We start from the raw sequence: 20,311 nt of genomic DNA on the forward strand, positions 1-20,311 counted from the left end.
TGCTCTACCTTCCCCCGGCCATCAACACAAGGCCCTGGGCCCCCTAACGGTGCAGCCCACCTCCGGATCTGCACGCTCGGAGCCCCAGGAGCTTTGCCACCTCTGAGCCCAAGTCCAGCCCACGGCCTCTTGCCTGCCTGTGGCCTTCTGTTTGTCTTCTTTACCTCTGACCCCGCCGAGCCTAGCACAGTGCCGGCACCTAGTATGTGCTCGATAAATACTGGTGCATGAATGATGCATGAATGAGCATAAGACGGGGGTAAAGTGCCTCCTGCCCAGGCTTGCTCTGAAGGTGGGTGCCTAACATCGAGCCTGGCTCATAGTAGGCTCCCTTCAGGCCCCCGTGGGATGGCTGGACTCCAGGGTGGGGCAGGAGGAGGGCCATGCCCCGGGCAGATGTGACTTGAAAAGAAGTGGCTGGGGGTCTTGGGTCATTGTTGAGTTTCGTAGATGTTCTGAAGCCACTCAGTCTCCTGGGGAGAGGCAGGCATGGACCTTGGGTGGGGAGCCAGAGGGCCCAGGTTGTACTGTCTGGGCCTCAGGAACAAGGGTGATGGAAGAGAAACCACAGCACATCCAGAAACCTCATTTTCTTCAAGACTCTCCACCTCCTCTCACTGAAGTGGCCACCAAGCAATGAACTTGCTGGACTTTGGTCCATAGGCTTCTCCTCTCCCCTGCCCTTGGTAGGAGCTTCGAATAAGTGGGTGAAAGGAAGAGCAGAGGACATGAGGCCTCTGTTGGCATCCCCAGTGGGTAGCCAGGAGCTTCGTGGCCTTTGGGCCAGGCCTCCACAGCTGAGTCTGCAGGCGAGGGCCCTGGGGCCTGCATACTCAGCCCCTGCTCTTGTCCAGTCAACTGTCTGCCTGTCCACCCATCCATCCATCTATCCCTTCACATTTTGCTGAGCACCTGTTCTTCACCAGGCACTGGCCTCAACAGAAGGATGCAGAAGTGAAAGACCCCAGCTTCGAGGAGCCCATGTCTCCGGGCAGGGGGAGAACTATAATATATATATATATATATATATATAGAGAGAGAGAGAGAGAGAGAGAGAGACGCCTAATATATAGGCCTCCAGATAATATAATATAATCAACACAATTATACAATCACATCACAGTTCAGAGCAGTTACTCAATGCCATACACCATCCAAAATGATTTTAATCTACACATCAATTTAATCCTCACTGCAATTCTATGAGGCAGGTACTATAATCACTACCATTTTACAGATAAGGACACTGAGGCACAAGGAGGTTAAAATAAAATTTGCTCAAGGTCACACAGCTAAGAAATGTGTCCAGGGGAAATGACCCAGCCTCTGCTCCTAACCACTGCTCCAGCCCGCCTCAATGGCAGAAGTGTGTACAGAGCAAAGAGGGAGGCAGGGGAAGAAGTGAACTACTTGGGGTGGAGGGAGGAGGGGCTACCCAGGAGGACTTCACGGAGGAGGTGGCAGCTGTGAAGGAAGAGGAAATGGGGAAGCACACACATCCCCTAAAGTCCTAAGGTGCCTTGTCCACACAAAGACTAAAGCTTTCCAAACTGGACCACAGTTGCTGGCCTCCATACACATATTAAGTGCCTACTGTATGCCAGGCAGTGGGAGTATAAAACATAAATCTTACTTTTGCCCTTAAGGTGCTCCCTGTCTAGGGAGGAAAACAGAACCCCCAGACAGGATTTCCAACTGCCCCAAGTGAGTGAGGGTGAGTGATCGAGTGAGGTGAGTCCCCTGGAGCCGCGCTTGGCTCCGACGCTCAGGATCTTCTGTGTCTTCTCTGCGTTTCCATTCTCCTCCCTTTCCCCCCTGCAGGAAGTCACTTCCTTCCTCGGTATAGACGCCAGCACCAGAGGAGCCCACCAGTTGGAGGGGCCCCCGAGAACGCCCTCTGAACTGGCCTGGTGGTCGAGATGGAAAATGTCCCCCTCTGTCGGGCCTCTACGTCCCCACTGCCCGGGGTACCAGGGGCAGCTGGGTCGGCTCCTTGTTTCCTTCCATCCTCTCCCTCAAGCACCCCCACACTGGAGAGAGCGGTGCGGAGGGCAGCCTCCCTCCTCTCCTAGCAATACTCAGGTTCGCCTTGGAGGCCCCCTTTCTGCACCGTGTAGCAGCCTGCAGGTGGGTGGTGCTGACGGACCCCCCCACCGCTGACCTCAGTCTGAGAGTGGACCTGACCACCAAGCCCAGGGGGCCTGAGAACTGGCTATAACTCAGTCGAACGAGACCCATCTAATTGTGAACTTTCTCAGGAGGGAACGAGCTCTCTGTTGCCGTAGCCGTGCAAACCATCCACCCGCACGCTGCTGGAAGATGCCTACCTGGCCTGGAATGCTGACCTGGCCCATCTCCAAAGTCCCTTCTCCGTTCAAGCTGCTCCGATTTTGGCCTGTTTATGAAATATTTGTTTCATGCCAGACATCATTCTAAAGGCTTTACGTGTATCGAATACTTCAGTCCTCACAGAAACCTCATGTGGGTAGGTGTTATTATTGCCCCCATTTTACAGATGAGGAAACTGAAGTTCAGAGACTGTAAGCCACCTAACCTAAGTCCACACAGCTAGTAAGCAGTGGAACAAGGACTTGAGTTCCCGGCTGCACTTCTAATCACTATGCTCTCCTGCAATTCATTTGATTCTCCCGGAGGGGCTCGTATTACAACCCTCATTTAGTGATGGGGAAAAATGAAGTGGCCTGCTTGGGGGTCCCAGAGGGGACCACAGTGCAGGGTTTTCCTATTGGACACATACTCAGAGTTAGATAAGACTCTCCTTGCTAACTCTGTTGGGGGGAGGCAGCAAGGAGCTAGTGCCCCCTCCCCAGCCCCTGCCACACTGAAAATAATCCTGAAGATCTGAAAAACAAAGGTGGCATCAGTTTTCAACCTTTATTCCATGTTCACCACGTGCCAAGGCCTTGTTAGGATTAGGCTCTTGGTACCGTTGTGTCCCCAGCAGAGACAAGCACCGACCAGGAGGCTAATCACTGGAGGTCCTTGGGCGGCGGGGACCAGAGCTCGAAGGTCCCGTACTCAAGCCGCCACCCCCTCCAGCCACGAGGACAGCCCCTGGGTTGTCCTGTGCTGATGGTGCCACCTGGTGGCACATGTGGCTCTCACCTGCGATGTCTTCCTCTCCAGGTCACTTCTTCCCTCTCTGGGGTCTTGGGCTGCCCAGAGGCCACTACTCAGCAAGGTCAGAGCCGGACATGAGAGGTCGCATGATAAAGTCGCAGGGGGCAGGGGGTGGACAGGGCCGGCAGGACCAGGCATGCGCTGGGGGCCTGTGGGAACAGAGGGCAGGGCATGCGGCTGCAGGGCCCCAGCCCGCCTGCCTCCTTGGGCACACACAGGAGCCTCCTTCAGAGCCCGCCCCACTCTGTCCTAACAGCTGCTTTGGCTGGGAACACCTTAGAAATTCCTCTTGGAAAGCTTCATAGGAGCCAGTTATTGGGCGCCAGGAAAACCAGTCCATGGCCCCCAGCAGGGCTCCCCATAGAGTTCAGCCAATTAAGGAAGCAACTAGCCTCCCCCGAGGCTAATTCATGCACTGGCACCTCACACAGCTTTATGGTTCTTTGGGACAGAGGGCCTCAGCTCCCTGTGGGCAGAGCGGGCTGTGTGGCAGCCACTCCTTACAAAGATTCCTGGTCCCACACCAGCGATCCAGCTCCACAAGGCTTCCGGAGGCCAGAGGACCTGTGTTTTAACAGATGCTGGTTGTCACACTTGAGAAACTGCCCGAAGTGCTTCCCAAGGCAGATTTCCAAGGGGCTGTGGGTAGGGTGATGGGCAGCTCTCCAGGGGGCCTGCTCTGAAGGGGCCACTGGCCAGCAGGAACCCTTCAAAGAGGGTTCCTTCCTTCCTTCTCCCCCCTTCTCCTCCACTTGTCCTCCCTCCCTTCTCCCTCCCCCTTGGAAGGCCGGTGTGATGGAACTGGAACAAGCCCCCTCCATTTGCATCCCAGCCTTACCTCCTAAGCCAGTGGGGGCAGTTTCCTCACCTACAGTATGGGGGTGAAATACCCACCTTGCACGGATTGGATGAGGAACAGTTGTGGTAACACAGGTGAGAGTGCTTGGCAAAGAACGAGATGTTGATTGAAAGTAGCTGTTTTGCCTCAGCCTTTGAGCCTCTCTCGAGTAGGTCTCTTTACAAGAGGTGGGCCGGCGGCTCGGAGGGGAGCAGGTTCTGCAGAGAACAAGCGTCCAGCATCAGGAGATGAGGCAGGTGTAGCCCCCAAGGGTGTGCGGTTATGGATGAGGAACTCTGCCTGGGGGGCGGGTCTGGGGGCAGCAGGGAGACACGCGGGAAGGTTGGGGAGTGGGAACGGGACGGGAGGCCTTCCAGGCAGCCTGGAGTCCTCGAGCTGGACCCCTGGTAGGTTCCAGAGCAGGGTGCAGGGGGCTGGGCAGCATCCGGTGACTCTCCCACCAGCTGACCCCTCAGGAAAGCTCTGCTCTCCCCTCTCCTCCCTGCCCAGAGGTACCTTTCCTCTCACTTCTCTTCCCATCGAACTGTGTCTAGGCCCGCTCCCTCATACCCTCTGCCTGGGGAGACCTGGGTCAAGGTCAGAAGGCCTTAGGTCCACAGACAGCAAAGAACCCAAGCCAGCACCTCTAGTTCCTACAGGAGTCCAGAAATCCCTCCAATGGCCCACAAGGAACTTTGGTTCGCTCATTCATTCATTCAGCAAACATCTCCAGGGCGTTGCTCTGAGCCAGGCCCTGTCCTGGGCCCTTTCCATCTAGGACAGAGCTTGACACCCACACATCTAAGTCACAACCCAGTGGGAACCCAGTGTGAAGGGGACACAAGCCCAGATCAGGCTGAGCCTGCCATGGAAACCAAGGCCACAACATTCACAGAGTCTTGGTAAGATGCTCCAGGAGTAGAAGAGAGAGGGCTGGCAGGAGGGGCTGGGACGTCAGGTCCAGGCTAAGAAGCTGAGACAGGACAGGGGTCCAGGGGAGCCAGACTGGGACGGACTCCCTCCTCCCCCATCCTCTGACGAAGCTACCTTCTCTCTCCAGTGTCAACAATCAGATGAATGAAACCATTTATTTTTCTATTAAAAAATTACTGGTATTGCAACTAGTATAGATTCCTACTGTTTTCACTTCACAGTACAGATTTTCAGCCACACTCTGAGTTAAGCAGATTCCTGGCTGTTCCTGGAAGCCCGGCATCATTTATGACACGGTTTCTGAGTGGAAAGACTTTCTCCAGAAGACACAGCTCATTTGGAAGTAAAGAGATTTCCTGCGTTCACTGGAGTGAAAACCCCGTTCTTTACAAAACCGCCTGCAACACTGAGGAGAGGTGGTGGGCTTTTTAGGACCAGAAATCTTCATGGGGCGTGCTGATCGAGAAGGACCACAGTCTGCCCTTCGTCCAGGTAGAAAAAGAAAGGGGAGAAGTCAGCTGAGTCTAGACCTTTGGATGCTGCGCCGTGAAATTTCCACCAGGTCACAGCAGATGGGCAGCAGCCTGAGAGCCCAAAGATTTCACTCACCCAGAAACCTCCTCCCCAGGAAATTCCCCCACCCCCACGGAGCCCAAAGGAAAGTATTTTCAGGCTTCTTCCATTGGACTTGGGTGAAAGTATTCCTAAGCAGCGGCCCAGCCTGGCTGGGAGCCCGGGCCTGAGTCACCGCATCCCTGCGCCCTGCTGGCCACTTCTTTTCCTTTCTTCCCTCCCTGAATCTAGCTGCTGATCTTTGTGTCACCACCTTCTGGAAGATGAGCCATGCGCAGGCCATGGCCATCCCTGAGCTGCCCATGGGACCGGGGCTGGGCTCCTTGCCAGATGCAGCTGACCTCAGAGTAGGCAGGAGGCCCATTGTCACCTGGCCCAGGGCCTGGACCCAGGCAAGGGTCCCCTCTGACACCATCCTTCCCCCTCCCCCCCAGAGGGGGAGGGGAGGAGACTAGCAAATGGTGCTGGGGTCCGGGCAGCTGAGGGGACAGCTGTGCTTGGGGTCAGGTGGGAAGGGTGGAAGCAGGGGTGAGAGCAGGAGGCCTTGGCTGTTTGCGGAACACACTGGGGGAGGAGGAGATGAGGGGGGATGGGTTCAGTGGGCTTCCTGGGGTCTGCAGGTGGCCTGGGGCTCCTGCCACCTCTCCCTGGAGTCCCTATGGCTTTGCTCCCTCCCCTCCCCACCCCTCCCTCTGCTTGTGTTCCCTTGACGGGAGGCTCTCAGGCTCACGGAGCCGCCCCTGCCCTGGATGAAATGTCTTTCCCTCGGAGTTGTTTTTTTTTTTTAAGAAGGATACAAGTCCTCCTTTTTTTTTTTTTTAAATTTACTTAATTTTGGCTGCGTCGGGTCTTCGTTGCTGCGTGCAGGCTTTCTCTAGTTGCGGCGAGCGGGGGCTACTCTTCGTTGCAGTGCATGGGCTTCTCATTGCAGTGCCTTCTCTTGCTGCGGAGCACGGGCTCTAGGCGCACGGGCTTCAGCAGTTGCAGCACACAGGCTCAGTAGCTGTGGCTCATGGGCTCTAGAGCACAGGCTCAGTAGTTGTGGCACACAGGTTTAGTTGCTCCACGGCATGTGGGATCTTCCCAGACCAGGGCTTGAACCCATGTCCCCTGCACGGGTAGGCGGATTCTTAACCACTGCGCCACCAGGGAAGCCCTTTCCCTCGGAGTTTTCACCTCCAGGTCTTTCTTCTTCCATTTCCCGAGCAGGTCTCTTTCCTTCTCACAGGTGAGGACAGGGGGGTGTGGTGTCCTGCCTCCCCTCTTCAGGCCAGGACATCCCTGGTCCTGATCATTCCCCCCACCCGGCTTCCAGACCCTTCCCCATAGAGGGCTCCTCCAGCCTGCATCTCCCTAGTGCCCAGCTGGGGTCTGACCAGGGCTGAGGTCAATGGGACCACGGCCCTGCCCACATTCTGGACAGATGCCTCCTGAGAATCCCCTACCTCCTTCTGGGTCCCCTGTTTCCCCTGAGCTGCTGGTCGACCCTCTGCTGTGCCCCCTCTATGCCCCAGAGGCCACCCCCCACGTGGGTCCTCTTTTGAAGTAACTCATGATGTTGACTAACGTCTGCCTCTCCCGTGGCAAAGCCTGCCCTTCCCTGAAGGGGCCCATTAGGGCGGCCCGAAGGGAGAGGCACTGCCGCAGAAGACCCCCTCTTTATCCTGACAGGCTGATCCTAACCCCTCACATCACTGGCTGAGATTGTTCACAGGTCATTTTGAAAAGGCTTTCTCGGGCTCTCGGGATCCGCTCTCTATGCGGAAGTTCAGAGCAAAGGCAAAGATAATACTCACCCTCTTAGCGGGGCCCACGGGAGGAACTGAAACCATCTTTGTGAGACACGCGCCAGGAAAAGACGGAGGGAAGGGGCTAAGAACTGGCATCTGTTACGGACGCAGGAGGCCTGCAGGCACTTTACACACGTGATGTCACAGCCCCCCAGGAGGGACGCGATCCCCCTGTTGACAGAGAAAGAACCGAGCTGGGGAACCCGGCCAGCCAGGACCCAGAGCGAGGCAGTGGTAGGAACAAGCCCCTCTCTTCTCTGGATACCGCCTGCTCTCAGCACAGAGGAAACTGGGGTCTGAGGCTTACGGTTTCCAGGGGATTTTCACTGGAAAAAATCCCTACAAGTGCAAAGCCAATTTTAGGTACGACTGTGAATATTAACTTCCCCTTCTTGTGAGAACAGAACACACAAGTTACAAGTTCTAAAAGGCTGACAAAACCATAACATTAAGCAACCCAGGAACATAGACTATTCTGTATGGACTGCCCGCCCACCTCTACAATGCATTCCCTGTGATTCTGTACACTGATCACCTCTTTGTTGGACAAGGATTCTGGAACGTCATATTCTATCGAGAGAATATAAACTTCGACCAAGTTTCCTTCATAGATGAGCAGGAAGAATTCAGGGCATGTCCAGTTTCCTCACGCGGGGACTCCCCTGCTCCTTGGATGGACAACCCTCCTTACCCAGTGTGGCTGTGCTGTCCTCTCTGCAGGGACCTATTGTGAGTTATGTTCATTGATGTCAATATTTCATGTCAAATCACCAGGAGATTTAAACTTTATTCCATCGTGTTCATCGGATGTCCTCTTCTTCATTCATCGGTGGGAGAATTCCTGGAAGCCATCTGGACCCTCAACGGCCCAAGAACTGGCCTCCACGTGGAGGTAACTGGGAGCCACATAACCCAGGGCCAGTCCAGCACCAGCCGCCTGGAAGAGAGAAGAGAAGGGAATTGAGGGGAAAGAGGTTTAACTAACTGAGGTTGAAATGTCTCACATCTGCAAACCTTACAGAAACCTATGGTCATGTGAACGCAATGCAGTTACATATTGCAATTCAGTGGCCGAAATAAAGCCTGTATTTTGACTGAATGGCACCGACTGAGCAGGTACATCCAGGCAGGTGGAACCAAGCCACTCCTTGGCTGTTCCAGAAAAAGTGCCCCAAAGAGGATGTGGCAGCCAAACTCCTGCTAGTTTTCCGTCTCTCTCAAAAGGCGCAGCCTTGGAAATAACCCTTGCAGGTAGGGGTGGCCTCTCTGCCTTATAGGAAACTGAGTCTGGACTTGGAGGCAGGAGTTCCGGGTTCAAGGCCCAGTCCGGCCTCTTCCTACCTGCGGGAACTTGGGCAAGTCATGAGGGTCCTCTGAGCCTCCCCTTCCTCCACCATGAGGCCGATGAAAAGAACAGCCACAAGGAATGGGAGTGCCTGTGAGTGAGAGCCCGTGGACGTACACGGGGCTGTTCACTTCTGTCCGGGGATGCTGCCGTCTGGGGCTCTGCAGGGGGGCCCAGGAGCCCGGTGCTGGGAGCTCCTCTGTCTCCCCAGGCATGGAGAAGGGGGTGATGTCTCTGATCAGGATTCTGAACCAGTTCCAACTAGGCTGTGGTTTCCCAGCAGGCGGGGCGCCAGCCTCCCGCCCTGGCCTCGGCCTGCCCTCCACACGGGGGCGCTCTGACCAGCCCACCCGGCCACCTCGGCAGCCAGGCTCCGCCTCGTTTCCTTTCCCTTTCAGACCTGACGGATGACTGACGGCTCCTCCTCCAGCTGTAGAGAACTCCAGCCCGCACTTTGCCTCCAACTCGATCGTGCAGGACCCAGCTCCCCTTCATCCTGGCACCAAACGTCTGTTTGATCAGCTTTTCATCCGTTTTCCGAAAATGTGGTGATTTGAGGCTATTCTGAATCTTGCAGAACTGTACGTGTTGCACCCTGGCAAGATATTGATGAAGCCCCAAAGCTGATACTGGAGATGCCCTGCTCTCTGACGGCCCCTTCATCCCCTCACGGCCCCCGCCATGGCCCCCACAGCCCCTGGCTCTCTCCTCTTTGCCAGGGCCACCGTGAGGGACAGAGGGTCAGCTGAATGCGCTGAGCAGAGGGTCAGAGAGGCGGTGAACGTGTCCTCACCGGGTGGGGATCCTCTGTCCCGCCCCACCCCCAGGTCAGCTGGGAGGGGAGAGGTGGGGCGGGAGGGGCGTTGGGGTAGCATACAACAAGGTGGCATCTCCGTCCTGACATCCTGGATTCCACGGCCCCTCTGCTCAGCCTTCGTGACAGTAAAAAAAAAAAAAAAAAAAGATTGTTTAAGTGCTGGTTAAGTGTTCTGCATCTCACATCTTTAGTAATAAGCTTTCTCATTTGACAGCAAATCCCAGTTTTACAAAGCACTTTTTCAACCATTTTTTTCCCTTGTGCACAGACCCCTGTAAGGTAGCAGCTCCCCAACTTTTCAGAGAAGGGAGCCAGGCATCGGAGAAGCTGTGGCAAGTTCATGAGTTACTGTCAAGGATGCTCATAGGTTGATCCAGCAACAGAAAAGCCAGGGGTACCCTGATTGGGAGCTGCGGGCGTCAGGGCAGGGAGCCAGGGGCCTGGTAGGCAAGGTTGTGGGTGGTGGCAGTGGACCTTGGACCAGGGCTCAGGATGAAAGCTCTGAAATCCCAAGGGTGAGGAAGGAGGACGAACAGAGCAGGGCAGAAACAAGGGCCCAGTGAGGATGCTGGGGGACAGAGTGAAATCAGAGCTCAGAAAGTGTAATAATCAAAGATCTATAAAGACAAAGCTCATCACACCCGCCCTCCCACCCCTCAGTCCCTCTCCCCCAAAGGGGTCTACACCCTCAGGCTCACCTGCAACCTTCCTCACTCTTCTGACCTGCAAACAAATAAAGCACAGAGCCACACACAGCCAGGGAACTGGGTTTGTTGGTTTTTACTGCGGTGGGGCCATCCTCGCCCTTTTCACCTGAATGCGTCTTGCTTCGGGCCGGTGGGCAGGCCGGTGTGGGCTGCTCCAGCCTGCGCCTGGCCGGTCAGCTAAATCGGGAGGGAGGGCCAAGCAAGGCTGCAGAAAAGCAAAGATCTGTTGATCTGCTCTGCCCGGGGTGGGGTTGGGGGGACTGGCCCTGGGGGAAGAGGCAGAGGGCAGGGAACTGAAAGAAGCCAGCTGCGGTGGGGACAGCCCTGCCCGATTGACTGACCTGGAGAGGGCAGGAGTCCCCACAGGACAATCAAGGCTGTTCCTAGGGCAGGGTGGGGCGGCAGGGGGAACAGGGGAGGCCCAGCAAAAACTGGCAGAACCGCCCCCATCATAAAAGGATATGTTCTCGTCAGGCTCTTTTCTAATCCAGACTTCCCTCCCCCCCATTTCTCCAGGTCGCCTTGTTTCACCACAGACACCACTGGGGAAATTGCTGGGAGAAGGAAGGAGGGAGAAGCAATGGGATTTATTAGGAATGGTGACTTTGTGATTTTCTGCTGCTAAGCAGCAACACTAGCTTGCCCTCCCCCCGCCTGCCGGACAGAGGAGAGGGGAGAGGGAGGCGCAGCCCCAGCCCGAGGTCTGGGCGGGACAGCCTGGGGCAGCGAAGACTACAAGGCCACCAGCGAGCACCAGGGCCCCAGCTTCTCTCCGCCCTCTCTGAGACAGTCTTACTGAATGTAGTCGGTTGAACTGTGTTCCCCAAAAGATATGTTCAAAGACTAACCCCCTGTGAATGTGACTTTATTTGGAAATAGGGTCTTTGCAGATATCATTAGTTCCTTTCATCTCGAGATGAAATCATCTTGGATTTAGGGTCGGCCCTAAATCCAGTGGCTGGTGTCCTTGTAAGAAGAGGAGGGGACACACAGAGACACAGGAAGCAAGTCCACATGAAGATGGAGACAGAGACTGGGGTGATGTAGTTACAAGCCAAGGGATGCTGGGGGCCACCAGAAGCTGGGAGAGGAAAGGAAGGATTCTCCCCCAGAACCTTCAGCAGGAGCATGACCCTGCCGACATCTCGACTTTGGAGCGCTAACCTCCAGAACAAGTGTCTGTTGTCTGAAGCCACTCAGTTCGTGGTACTTTGTCACAGCAGCCTCAGGAAACAAATCCACCGAATAAAGAAACCAAGTAGGGATCGTTAGGGAGGATGATGACTCCTGAAGAAGAGGCAGGCAAGGGATTTTAAACACCTCTGAATCCACTTGGGAGCAACCCTTTTACAACAAGGAGTAGTAAGAGAGAAGTAGGTAACCTTTTATTGTAAAGCCACATAACCTTATGAAAAGTCTGGAAAATAGAAAAGCACATTTATCTGTTATCCCATGATACCCTTTGGAGTCTACAGACCTGGGTTCAAATCCCTGCTCCATCTTCCTTTTGACTTGAACGTAATTCACTTCTCTGAGCCTCAGTTTATTCATCTGTAAAGTGGGGATAATAATCCCGCCCCCCCCCCCAAATTTATTAGAATTAAACAAGAAAATACACACTAGGTCCTAGCACGTGCCTGGCTACTCACCAAATCTTAGGAAGGTGCTTGTTGAATACTGGTTCCTCCCCCTCTCTGATAAAAAGCTCCAAAATGATGAGACTGAGTTCATTTTAAAATCCCTAAATGTGGATGTATCACAACTTTCTTCTTCCTTTATTTGGAAACAATGAAGGTTTTTTTTTTTTTTTAACTTTTAGAAAGATTTATTTTTAAATTTACATACAATAAAATTCACTCTCTTGGGTATATAATTCTCTGGGTTTTGACAAGTGCATAGAGTCGTGTAACCACTACCATAGTCAATATAAAGAACATTCCAGGAACTTCCCTGGTGGCCCAGTGGCTGAGACTCCGCATTCCCAATGCAGGGGGCCGGGGTTCGATCCCTGGTTAGGGAGCTAGATCCCGCATGCATGCCGCAACTAAGGAGCCCGCCTGCCCGACTAAAAAAAAGGATCCCGCACACCGCAACGAAGATAACTTGTGCCACGGCTAAGACCCAGCGCGGCCAAAATAAATAGATAATAATAAAAAAAAAAAACAGTCCATCACCTCCCCAATTCCCTCCTGCAGCCCCTTTGTGGTCAGACCCCCGCCGCAGCCTTCAGGAACCACTGGCCTGTTCTCCTTTTGTCTTTTCCAAAAAGAGGTTCATAGAAGTGGAATCGCAAGCACGTGGCCTATCGCGTCTGGATTCTTTCACTGGACATACGTTTCTGAGGTCCGTCCATGCTGTCGTGCGGCTTCCCCCGTATTGAGGAGGGGTTCCCGCCGAGTGTGCTCCTGTGTGGATGACCACAGTGGCTGATCCCTCCAGGTGAAGGATGCGGGCTCTTCCCCGATTTCAGTGACTATGAATAAAATTGCTATAAGCATTCATGTCTGGGTTTTCGTGTGAACATGAGTTTCCATTTCCCTTGGGTAACACCTGAGAGTGGGGTTCCAGGTTCCCATCAGGTTTCTAATGGCCTCTGAGTCAGACCTGCTCAGAGGTAGGGTAGAGAGGGGAGCACGGTCTGGGAAGATCTGGGTTCCTGTCGCAGCTCAGGGATGACAAAGGTCAACCAACTGAGGAGCACTGCTGTCACTTCAGCCTCCTCCAGGTCTGCTTCCCTTCTCTTGGAACGACCAGGCCAGGGTGGGGAGGAGGGTGGCCAGCGACGGGCCCTAGGACTAAACCGAGCTTTGTGGTATAATCCATATGTTCCGCTGCAGCCCTCCGGGGTGGGGAGGTGGGAGCAGCTCTGTTTAGTTCTGGCGCTACTGGGCCTGCAGGTGGGTCTGTGCCATCCTTGCTCTCGCGGCTGTTTCTGGACTATTCTCCTCCCTCTTCCTTACAAAGCCTCCCTCTGCGCCTCCCGTCCTCAGCTCTCCTTACGTGTCACCTGTTACCTCTCCTTGCGGCAGGTACCCAGACCTCCAGGCCACGCCGCCCCCGGTCCTTGAAGATCCTAGCGCATGGCCTCCTGTCCCATCCACCAACTGCTCCTGTCTTCTCAGTGATTCCAGAATCCGTGTCGATAGTCCTTAGGCCTCTCAGTCCTTCACTTTCTCTCCTCCAATGGCTTTGTCCTCCTCGAAGCCCAAGGACCCAAGGCACGCTCTGGACCTTGCACCTGTGCCCAGATCCTTCAGCCCCTCAATCTCTAGCACTTCTTCGTCACCACCTCTTACCATCCACTTCCTGCTTCCGGATTCCTGGTTCCAACAATCCTTGGCTACCTCAGGACCTACGAGGCATGATCTTACCCTCACCCCATCCTCACTCAGCACCACAGCCACTCTGACACCTGGAACCCCCCTCTCCATCCTCATCCTACTTGCCTGGGGAGAGCCCGGCTCTGGTTAGATCCCACCCTCCACCCACCTGTGCAGACGCCCACTCTCCCCAAGGTGGCTGGAGGCCAACACACATCCCCACGGACCGCTGTCACTCACGATCCAAACCGCCCACCCCGAAGGGGCCCCACTGCCACCTGGTCCAGTTGCTGCCCCCGCTCCTTGAGGAATAACCCCACCTCCCCTCTCTGCTTCGCCCACCTGCTGTACTTTCCTGAGGAAAAGGAGAACCGGCCAGCAAAGAACTCAGGATCCCTCAAGATCCCTTGCCTCCATCCTTCTGCTTGTTCAGACTAAAACCTTGGGGTCGTCCTCACGTCCCCGCCTCCTCTCACACCGCACCCCTCCACCTGAAAGTATCCCCACAATACAGCCCCTCACGTCCCCTCCACGCCACCGGCCCCCTCCGAGCCCCTGTCTCCCACCCGGTTCACCGTGCAGCCTCCCCGCCAAGCGCCCGCCTCTGCCTACGTGTCCTTCCCCAGCTTGTGCTCAGCAGCAGAGGGCTAAGCCGGGTCGCGTCACACCTGCACACCCTTCGTGTCACTCGGGGTCAAAGCCAGTGTCCTTGAGCCCTCACAGGCTCTCTAGGACCTGCTGCCACCCCACCTGTTACTTTCCGTCCAGCCTCCTCCCCTTCTCTCTCAGGCTCACCCACTCGCCACACTGGCCTCCTTGCTGGTTCTCCAGCCAAACTCGCTCCCCTCTGAGCCTTGCTACTTGCCGATCCCTCTGCCTTGAGCCTTGCCCCCCAACAATATCCATGACAGTCCCTCCCGTCACCGTTTCCCAGCTTCACTAAAAGGCTCCCCTCCTGGGGAGGTCTTTCCAGGCCACCCCGTCTAAAATGGCACCTTCTCCAAGCTGCGTCTCCCTCCCTGCCTGTGTTCTTCTTTGGCACTACTGCAGTGTCTTTTTTATCTTCTTTTACCTTGTTTGCTGTCCATCTCCCTTTACTGGAACATGAGCTCCACGAGACCAGTGAGTTGTCATTTGCCCACTGCTGAGTTCCCAGCACTGTGGCAATGCCTGGCACATAGCAGGAACTCAATGAGTTTCTGCTCTCCTGCGCTGCCCGCACCCACCCGGGACCTCTCCTGGGGCCGTATCCTGTCCTTCTTGCCAACTCAACCCACTGCTTTGGAAATTCTCCCTGGCTCCTGCATCATTCCCCGCTTGCTGTTGGGTCATTTCCATCAGTGTACAAACATGCAAATACACTGGATTTTCTCCTTCTTAAGAAGAAAACAACCAAGGACTTCCCTGGTGGCGCAGTGGTTAAGAATCCGCCTGCCAATGCAGGGGACATGGGTTTGAGCCCTGGTATGGGAAGATCCCACATGGCGCAGAGCAACTAAGCCCATGCACCACAACTACTGAGCCTGCACTCTACAGCCTGCGAGCCACAACTACTGAGCCCACATGCCACAACTACTGAAGCCTGCGCGCCTAGAGCCCGTGCTCTACAACAAGAGAAGCCACCACAATGAGAAGCCCGCGCACCGCAACAGAGTAGCCCCCACTCGCCACAACTAGAGAAAGTCCGTGTGCAGCAACGAAGACCCAACGCAGCCATAAATAAATAAAATGCTAGTTCTTTAAAAAAAAAAAAAGAAAGAAAACCTAAAAAATAGGATCACACGAAGTGGGAGAGAGGGAACAGTGTAGAGAGAATAGGGGTAGAACTGGACCTCTCGAAACATACCTTGTTCTGTAGTTTTGACTCTGGAACCATGTAACTGCCTTATTTAATTATAAATACATTAAATTGAAATGAAAGAAATCCCCTAAAAAAACAAAAGCAAAAGGATAGGCTTCCCTGGTGGCGCAGTGGTTGAGAGTCCGCCTGCCGATGCAGGGTACACGGGTTCGTGCCCCGGTCCAGGAAGGTCCCACATGCCGCGGAGCAGCTGGGCCCATGAGCCATGGCCGCTGAGCCTGCGCGTCCGGAGCCTGTGCTCCGCAACGGGAGAGGCCACAACAGTGAGAGGCCCGCGTACCGCAAAAACAAAAAAAAACAAAACAAAAACAAAATTTGTGGGACTATTCGCTATAGATATTTTGCAGATGCTCTTTATCAAGTTGAAGAAATTCCCGTCTACTCCCAGTTTGCTAAGAGTTTTCGGTTATTTTATTTTTTAAAATTATTTATTTGTTTGTTTGTTTGTTTTTGGCTGTGTCGGGTCTTAGTTGCAGCGTGCAGGCTCAGTAGTGGTGGCGCTCGGGCTTAGTTGCCCTGTGGTGTGTGGGATCTTCGTTCCGCGACCAGGGATCGAACCCCAGTACCCTGTGTTGGAAGGCGGATTCTTAACCACTGGACCACCAGGGAAGTCCTGGGTTATTTTAAAATCATGAATGGATGTTGGATTTTGTCAAACGCTTTTTCTGCATTCATTGATATGATCGTATAATTTTTCTTCTCTAGCCTATTGATATGGTGGGTTACATTAATTGATTTTTGAATATTGAGAGAGCCTTGCATACGTAGAATGTGTTCCGCTTGATTGTGGTATATAATTCTTTTTATATTTGTTATAAATTTGTTAACATTTTGATGAGGATTTCTCTATGTCCGTGAAATATATTGGTCTGTAGTTTTCTTTTTTTCATGCTGCCTTTGGTTTTTATATCAGGGCAATACTGGCCTCATAAAATGATTTGAGAAGTATTCTCTTCTCTACTATTTCAGGAAGAGATTGCATCATAATATTGGTGTTAATTTTTCATTAAATGTTTGGTAGAATTCTCTATTGAACCCACCTGGACCTAGAGGGTTTTTTATGGGAGATTTAAAATGATGAATTCAATTTCTTTAATGGTTATAGGTCTTTTCAGATTATGTATCTCATCTTGCTTGAGTTTTGGTAGTCTGAGGTTTTCAAGGAATTGGTCTGTTTCATCTAAATTATCAATTTATAAGTGTAAAGTTGTTTATGGTATTCCTTTATTATCCTTTTAATGGCTGTAGGATCTGTGGTGATACCCTTGTGTCATTCCTGATACTGGTGATTTGTGTATTCTCTTTTTACCTTGTCAGTCTTTCTAGAGGTTTACTATTTTTTTTCAAAGAACCCGTTTTTGTTTCATTGACTTTCTGTATTGTTTTCAATTTCATTGATTTCTACTCTTTATCATTTCTTTCCTTCTGCTTGCTTTGGGTGTATTTTGTTTGTCTTTTTTCTAGTTTCTTGAGGTAGGAATTTAGGTTATTGATTTGAGACATTCCTCTTTTCAAATGTCAGCACTTCATGCTGTATATTCCCTTTCAGCTCCACTTAACCTGCATCCCACACATATTTTCATTTTCAGTTCTTTGCAGAGGATTGTTTTTTAAAGTGGCACCAAGATGTTTGGAGGAGACAAAGACAGCTATCTACCAAAAGGCACGCTCTTCCCCTCAACGGCATAGATGTGTTGCCAGGAAGCGGCTACACAACCAGGGACTGAGTTTCCAAGTTGTCCTTGTCTCTGGTGAGGCAGTATGAACAGTTCTTGCCAATGGAGTGTGAGAAGTGCTGTATGCCACTTCCAAGCCAATGCAGTCAAGAAATAAATATTCTTTCTTCATCCTCTCCCTTTCTGTGATGGAGGCAGGTGATGAAGCCTTAGGGGGTAGTGGAGCCAAAAGACGGAAAGGCTGTGGTCCCTGAATCACTGAATGGAGAAACACCTCCCACCAACTGTGAACGCTCATATCGGTCTGTTATAGGGGTGAGACACATGTCTTTTTGTGTTAAACTATTAACAGTTGGGATTTATTTAGCAACAGCTAGCATTTCCTTGCTGTTAACCTCAACAATCAGCAGTGTAACTTGAAAGACATCTTTTAATAACCTGTTAAGGGCATGGCATCCATAAATATACCTGAACTTATTGATTTCATCCAGAATCAATTCTTGGGTATGAAAGGCCTTACCGTTTATTGCCTTGTTATACCTACTATACTGAGAACATAAAACAGTAGAACATTTTGGACAAGAGACCCGATCAGAAATCCCAGTTCAAAAGCATTTGGGAGCCATTCAGAAAACCAAAGCCCCAGAGCTATCATCTCTGACAATGCTGCTCCAGACTTCTGCCTTTCCCCCACGAATGTCTGCTGAAGACAGCTGTCTGGAGAAATGAGAATCCCTGCACTGTCTCAGCAGACAGTTTCTGCTCCCTATGTCCCCATGATATGGGCACATAGATGCCTTGGGAAGAGCTGATGCTCTTAGGCTCTGAACCCGCTCTCCTGAATTTGTTTCATTTTTGTAAATCAGACAGGACGTGGTCCGGAACCGTCTACAAAACACAACCCCAAACTGCTTCTTGATGTATTTCCAGTTGAAACGAACAGCTGCTCTAGTCTCAGATCTCCTTTGTATCATTTGCTGTTTGCTGTATCTGTCTCATTGGCCTCCTCTTTTTCAGAAAAATGTACTTACATTTAAAATAGAACGTGGTTATATTTTTGAAAGCTAAATGTCTTCCTCACCAGGCCAAATGGGGGTGCTTTCCCCCCTCTTTTTTCTCTGCACTTCCTCTCACATTAAAGCTGTTGAATTTGATAGGAGCTTTTGACTCCTATCTGGTTTATAAGCTCTGATTTCTAGAACAAATTACCTACGTAGCGCTCAGGCAGGCACCCGTCTGTCAGATAACCCTGGAGTTTGATTTTTCCGCCCTGCCCCCGCGCTCGATTATTCATTCATGGCAGGGAGAGATCCGGAGGGCCAGAACAATTTCATCAGCCCTTGGAATTCACGTACTGTGAGCCTCCTCTCCCCAGACCACGCCGCTACCATAAATAGACGTCACGTGGCTTCCTTTTATGATAAGGTCGGAGGAAACGAGTGCACAGGGAGAAGCCGCTAGGAGAGTCAGAGCTCTGAGTTCCGGCTCTAAAACCTGAACAGAGCTAGTCTTCTTGCCGGGGAGGGAGGGGGGAGCAGCTCAGAAAGGAGGGACGAGGTGGAAGACCTCGTGGGCGGGCCGCCTCCCGAGGGCTCCTCTGGATACCTGAGCGACTCCCTGAGTCCCAGCACTCTCTGCCCTCAGCCATCCCTACCCCTCGCGAGGAGGCCCGCAGACTCCTTCCCGCCCCACCTGCCCGGCCAGGCTCTGCGGCTCCCCCAGCTCATTTTCTGATAGAGCTGTCACTTTTTATTGCTGATGGGAGAAATCATTTCCTCTCTTAGCTGAATGTTAATTGGCCTTTCTCCGCTCTTTCATTCAGTTAGTACATGCAGTCCCCTAGTTTTTTTCCACTCCCCAAGGGAAAAGCACCTTAGTAGAGAAGCATTCCAGCAAGACAAGGAAGGTGTTTCTTGCAAAACTGCTAATTGGTAATTGCTAAATCAGAGGTTAAGAAAAAGCTAAAAAGGAGTGCAAGGAGGAGGGTAACCAGGCATTTCGGTAGTTCCACAGGAGTTTTAACCGCCTGCAGGCTCACCGCTACAGTACCTACCACTGCAGAGGGCTCAGTACTCAATAGGGAGACCCGGGAAGCCAGCTGGGTCTGGTTGAAGAATCAACGGAGCATCTTCAAGGGGCCAGGCACCTAGACAGACCCGAGAGGTGCCGAGATAACTAAGATGTAGTCACAGGAGGCAAACCAATAAATAAACTGGGGACATTGGTTTCCATGGGACCACAGCAGTGGCAGAGGTAAGCCAGGATACTGCGGGAGGCACAGAGCATCAGAGAAACTTCCTGGAGGAAGCCACGCTGCAGCTCAGCTGTATAGGATACCTAGGAGGTCAGCAGCAAGGGCATCCCAGGTGGAGGAGACGGTCTGTGCCGAGTCACGGTGCCTGGAACAGCGTGGTGCATGGGAGGAGGTTACGGTCACAGCAGGGCTTTGGTGCCCAAGCAGGTTTTTTTCCCCATATAATTTTATGCCCTTAAAAGAAATAGTCTTATTGAGATTTAATTTATACTCCATAAATTTACTGCTTGAAGTGCACAATTCAATGGTTTTAAATTTTTTCGTATATTTAAAGAGTAATATTCCTGTATATTTACAGAGTTGTACACCCACCACCATAATCTAATTTTGGAACATTTTCATCATCACAAAGAGAACCTTCTCAGTGGGGTTTTTGATACGGGCCTGGCCAAATTCTGCCTCACATCAGTTGGCAGCGGGGCAGAGAGGGGTTTGGAGGGGGAAGCCTGGCCCCTCCCTCATCGAACCCAGAACATGAGCAAGGAGCACAGCAGGGACTGAGCCCAGGGGCTAAAGATTTGTGGCAGCGGCAGGTAAAACTTACTCCATCTCTTAGATTCTTCTTTCTTGACAGGAAAAGAACTAGGTTATGAACACTCAGGCTAGTTTTTGCTGGCTGGCTATTTAGCGGTAGTGATACAAATCAGTATTTTAGATGGATGGTCGCCTACTTACAAAGAAAAAAGACAGAGGCCGTATCACAGCAAAATCCAGAATTCTGCAAAATGGGAGCAGCACAGAGCACTATTCGTATGTTTCATACAGCAAAAACCAGAGCTGGTCTGTCCCCAAAAACGGGCAGGGAGGGCTTCCCTGGTGGCGCAGTGGTTGAGAGTCCGCCTGCCGATGCAGGGGACACAGGTTCGTGCCCCGGTCCGGGAGGATCCCACATGCCGCGGAGCGGCTGGGCCCGTGAGCCATGGCCGCTGAGCCTGCGTGTCCGGAGCCTGTGCTCCGCAACGGGAGAGGCCACAACAGTGAGAGGCCCGCGTACCG

General features: G+C 52.6%; 1 long non-coding RNA gene across 1 annotated transcript; it reads right to left on the reverse strand.

Moving 5' to 3' along the window:
- Positions 1 to 3,564: 3,564 nt before the first annotated feature.
- On the reverse strand, positions 3,565 to 10,032 carry LOC113621108 (uncharacterized). Its single transcript, XR_003433027.1, has 6 exons — positions 9,414 to 10,032; positions 8,617 to 9,215; positions 7,811 to 8,212; positions 7,282 to 7,446; positions 4,010 to 4,197; positions 3,565 to 3,705 (listed from the first exon to the last, which is right to left on the reverse strand). It is a non-coding gene; the product is annotated as an uncharacterized LOC113621108 (long non-coding RNA).
- Between the last annotated feature and the right edge of the window lie 10,279 nt (positions 10,033 to 20,311).

This window comes from Aethalodelphis obliquidens, unplaced genomic scaffold, assembly GCF_003676395.1.
Source record: "Aethalodelphis obliquidens isolate GAN/ISIS:26980383/991018 unplaced genomic scaffold, ASM367639v1 scaffold8, whole genome shotgun sequence".
Taxonomy (NCBI): domain Eukaryota; kingdom Metazoa; phylum Chordata; class Mammalia; order Artiodactyla; family Delphinidae; genus Aethalodelphis; species Aethalodelphis obliquidens.